Source organism: Hipposideros armiger, unplaced genomic scaffold (genome assembly GCF_001890085.2).
Source record: "Hipposideros armiger isolate ML-2016 unplaced genomic scaffold, ASM189008v1 scaffold_457, whole genome shotgun sequence".
Taxonomy (NCBI): Eukaryota; Metazoa; Chordata; class Mammalia; order Chiroptera; family Hipposideridae; genus Hipposideros; species Hipposideros armiger.
This window is the reverse complement of record NW_017731807.1, coordinates 244,683-249,489: the sequence shown is the minus strand read 5'-3', so window position 1 is coordinate 249,489 and position 4,807 is coordinate 244,683. Positions and strand designations below refer to the sequence as shown.

Sequence of the window (4,807 nt, the reverse complement as noted above, 5' to 3'; positions counted from 1 at the left end):
AATCTGCTGGTCTCGGTCACCTAACCCCTCTCCCTTCCCAAGAACAGAGCTTAAGCACCAAGACCTGGCAAGGGAAACTGAGGCAGCCTCCATAGCACTATTGGTTCCGCGAGAGAGAAGCATACCATTCCTGCTTTGACTGAGGATGAAAGCAGGGGAAGCCTTCAGCCAACTCCAAGTGGTGTGTGCCTGCCTTATTCAAGTTCTGAGGTGGGGCTTTGGGGGTGTGGCAGGGGTTGGCAGCCCTGGGATTCCTGGCAGGGGAGGGGTGAGGTTGGCTGTGGCTGGTGGCCCGGGCTGGCCACAGCGAACCTCCAGCCCTCCACCTCATTTAACAAAACCTGGGCAGGGGCTGCTGTGACACCCCGTCTTGGGTATGTTGGCCCTGCCCTGCCACCCTGCACCCCCAGCTCGGTACTCTCACTCCATGTGCTCGCCCAGCCACGAGGCAGGCAGGTTAGCTTCCCTGAGAACAGGACCTGGCCCTGCTCAGCGGTTTCTTACCTTCACAGGGGACTGGGAAACATGTGGTCAGAGCTGCATTTTATGAAAGCAGCTGCAACTCATGACACGCTTTCTATGTTGGGAGATTTATGGGGCTGCATGGTTTTAATGGTTTCTGTGGGGTTAGTGTCCTCCCCCCACTCATCCTGGCTGCTGTCTCTGAGGCAGATGGGTGACAAGCCTTCCCTAGTTGGACTGGCCCAACAGGAAGGTATGGCTGGGAGGGGGGAGGCCAGGGGCTGACCACCCAAGCCTCCTTGGGAGGGGCAGCTGCTGAGAAATCCCTGGGGGCCCACCCTGAGCAGCCCGTAAATCTAGGAGACCTCCAGAACGCAGGAAGCCTCCCTGCAGAGGTGTCCCAGTGCTCAGGGCTTGTGGGGAGAGGACAGCCGGCACCCCCACCCCCCATCCCCTCATCCCGCCTTTGCCAAGGCCACTCCCCCAGGTCCAGCCAGCAGATTGGGCTTTGATTCCAGCTGGGACCTGCCTCCTGCCACTAACTGTCCAAGGTGGTGGCCATGCTGAGTCCTTGGAGAGCCCAGAGATGACAGACTCCAGGTCTCCTGGGCCAGGGCTGGAGCTGGGGGGGAAGGATGGCAGCCTTTGAATGAATGGGACTGTGGACAGAGGACGGAGCTGCCCAGGGCAGCACACCCCCCTTTGGAGGAATCAGAGTGCAGGATGGGACCTGGAGCTTCCCACTTCTCAGGCTGCCTTTGACGGCCTGATCATTTCCCAATGTTGGGGCTCTGTAGAGGTTGAGACACCCTGGGAAGGATGGCCGGAGGTCTGCTCCTATGGAAGGACAAGCAGGGGCCTTGCACCCCTGCTGGGGATGCAGCAAACAGCAACCGAGGACCCGCAGTCTGCCCAGGGCCTGCCGTCTAGCCCCCTGCCCCTCAGACAGAACCAGTCCAATGTTGTTGGCACAGGCTGTTCTTGCTGACTCTGGCCTCCATGGACCTGGCTGGCCCTCAGCCCCCTTCTTGCTTCCTTGGAGTCACAGCCATCCCTCTAGAGCCAGGCGCAGGCTTCTGCCAAGGGAAAGCGAGGCACTTGCCCCTGCCAACCAGAGCAGCAGGCTTGAGTTAGAGCAGCGGAGTCAGTGCTCACAGCCCAACCCAGGGCTGAGAAGGCTTCCTTGCATGAAAAGCCTTCCTGTGAACCCAGCAATTGCTGCAGGGGGCGGCTGCTGCCCTGGCCTGCCTGCAGTCTTGCTAACAGCTCTGCAGGCCCGCGTCAGGAAAGGAGGGTTTGCTGCACAGATACTGGCAGCCCAGGGACTCCAAGGCCAGGAGACACTGTGCAGCCTGGCTCCTGGGACCTGGAGACCTCGCTGTCTGGAGCCTTCACCCTCTCTCCTTGCTTTTCTGTGTGTGTCTGCTCCATCCTGCAGATGCATTTCCTCCACAGCTTGCTGGGGACAGCCCTGGTTGCCACAGCTCCATTGGGCTTTTTGGAGCCAGCCTCATCCATCCCGCCTCCTGGGCTCCATCTCCCACACCCCGAAGCCTGCTTTTGTCTGCACTGAGAGCAGAGCCCTGTGGAACAAGCAAAGCAGCTCACTTGCAGCAGCCACCCAGCTGGAGCCCTCGCTAGCGGGCTGGGGGCCAGGGGCACCTTTCTGGCCAGCGTCTGCCTCAGCCACTCCCTTGTCTCCGCTTTAGAGACATCGGCTCTGGCTTTGTGCTGGGACCCTCTTCCTGCAGACCAGTCTCTAAGGAGTCTCAGCGTCTCTTATCGCTTTGGTCCCATCTCACAATTGGCCTTCCTGAGGGTCGTCGCATCTCCCTCATTTCTGAAAACAGGGTGGGGGATCCTTACCAGGGCCCCATGTTCTGGCCTCATTGAGGTCTATTTAGGACTACATCAGTGAGAGGACAGTGGGGGCTTAGGAGTCCTAAGGTCCAAGACTAATTGGCCTGGCGTGAGTGTTGTGTGTGTGTGTGTAAGGGGCCCACCCTTGGGGGGCCATGGTCCTGGGATGGGCAGAACTGCCCACAGCCACTGTGCCCAGCCCCGGTTGGGTGATGCATGGCTCCCAGGAGACCCCGGTCATTCCTGGCTCCCAGCAGCAGGGCCGTCAGAGGTGGTGGCAGTCCCGGCACTGTGCCATGCCGTGCCGTGCTGAGCGCGCCTGGAGCGTGCTGAGCAGCTCTGCCTGAGGTCACTGTTTCAATGTGTATTTTGAATATTTTCAGCTGTGTGTGCACTGTGGGGACTTGGCCCGTGCACTGCGTGTGCAGTTCATACTTGGTGGGCTGTGTAATGTGCAGAGGCGTTGCCAAGGGCAGCGGAAATGTGGATTTTTTCCAGCATAATCACACGACTCCTACCACCACCCTCCCCTACCCCTGCCCCCGGGCCTGTGCTGTCTCATCCCATGGCCACAGAGCTGCTGGGAGCTGCTGAGGTGGTAAGAGGACAAGGGCCAGGGCTTTGTCCCAACTGACTGGTGTCCCCTGCTTTGACCCTTGGATTCTCTAGAACAGCAAGGTGTCCAGGGGTGGGTACCCCTCTGGGCTGTGATCTCAGTGTTAAGCGGGTCCCCTTCAGGCCTGTGCTGGCCACGCCTGGGGAAGTGGGGTGGGGGCTGCTCTGGATGCGGATCCTGGTGTTCCAGGACATTCCTTGAGGGAAGGGGGGTGCTCCAGACCAGGGAGGGTGAGGCAGGAGGTGAGTCCTCCTGCTGTGCAGGGTCCTGTTCTCGCAAGTAAGAAGGGCCCCTGCGGGCCTGGAGGGCCAGCCCAAAGCCCGACCTTGTCCAGCCAGCTCTTCTGAGCATGGCTGGGGGCCCTCCCCAGGTCTGCCTCCCACCTGGCCCTGAGCCGAGGCCCAACATCCCAAGTAACTGATTCCAACTGTATTAGTTTTCTAGGGCTGCCAGAACAAAGCACCACAGGCTGGGAGGCTTAAACAACAGCGATTTATTTTTTTACCGTTCTGGAGGTTGGAAGTACTAGATTCAGGTGTCTGCAGGGTGGGTTTCTTCTCAGGCGTCTCTCCTTGGCTCGCAGATGTAACATTCTCACTGTGTCTTCACGTAATTGTTCCTCTGTGTGTCTGTGTCCTGATCTCTTCATATGAGGACACCAGTCATATTGGATTAAAGCCCACCTCGAATCACTTCATCTTAATTACCTCTTTAAAGGCTCCATCTCCAAATACTGTCACATTCCCAAGTACTGGGAATTAGGACTTCAACATAGGAATTTTGGGGATCACAGTTCAGCTCATAACACCAATAGATGCTCAGTGCCTAGGATCAAAGCTGCCTTCTCCGGGGCCCCAGCCAGAGGTGCCTTCTGCAGCATCCTCATGGCCACCCCTGTCCACCCCAGCTGGGGGACACTGTGGCTGGGCCAGGGTCTGAGGTCCCATGCAGGGAAACAGCCACATCCTGAGGGAGGCTCATTCTGTATTCAGCTCAGTCCAGAGGAGAGGAAACAGGGGCTCTTAGGGAAGCGGGGGGTGGCGGCTCCCCCTTGCTTAGCTAAGGGGCACTCAGTTGCCACGGTGACCTTCATCTGCTCAGTCAAACATACATGGCCCAGCCACTTCTCTGGGCTGGAAGGCTCCCCACCCCCCCATCAGAGTTCACACTGAGTGTTGAGTCCCTTGGTGACAAAAACATGGAAACGGTTGCCATGGCAGCCATTCTTTGGAGCCCTCAGACTGGAGTGCAAAGTTCAGGATGCCCAGGAACAGCTGAAATGAAAATATGGGAAAATCTGCCACTTCCCTCACCCCAGACGGATGAGTTGGATGGTGTTTCATGCTCCCCTGAGCCCAGCCATCCCTGCCCCTCCCCATCACCCTGGGTATAGGAGGGGAGCAGGGACGGCCCTGGGAGTGAAGGTGGCAGAATGGCCCCTGTGCCTAGTGCTATACATGGGCAGGTGATTCCCTGGGGACATGTCCTCGTGGCTGCTGGAGCCCGAGCCTGCCTGTGACTCAGTTTCTGCACCTGTAATCTGGAGGGACCAGCTACTGCTCCTTTCTCAGGAGGGCTCAAGTCCTCTCAGCTGCCAGGGTAATCTTCAGTCTGGTTCAAGAGTGAAAGAAGGGTACAGGGTGTGCTGGGCAGGCTCCGCAAGAGTAAGGAGCCCCGTTCTGACCAAGGGGGTGGGGATGGCCCTGGGAAAATGGACTCTGCCCAGTGTGCTGGGGGCGTGGTCAGTTCCTAATGACTTCCTCCAGCCCTCCTGGACTCTCGTAGACTAGGGTCTGAGTCCTGTAATGGAGGTCATTATGGCAGAGGTCTCTCCATTTATCCCCTGGACTGGGGGGAATGAATATGTGT

The 4,807-nt window shown here is 58.5% G+C and overlaps 1 long non-coding RNA gene across 1 annotated transcript; it reads right to left on the bottom strand.

Annotated features, from left to right (window-relative positions):
• Positions 1 to 3,411: 3,411 nt before the first annotated feature.
• Positions 3,412 to 4,800, bottom strand: LOC109395131 (uncharacterized). Its single transcript, XR_002126576.1, has 2 exons — positions 4,472 to 4,800; positions 3,412 to 4,212 (listed from the first exon to the last, which is right to left on the bottom strand). It is a non-coding gene; the product is annotated as an uncharacterized LOC109395131 (long non-coding RNA).
• Positions 4,801 to 4,807: the final 7 nt, after the last annotated feature.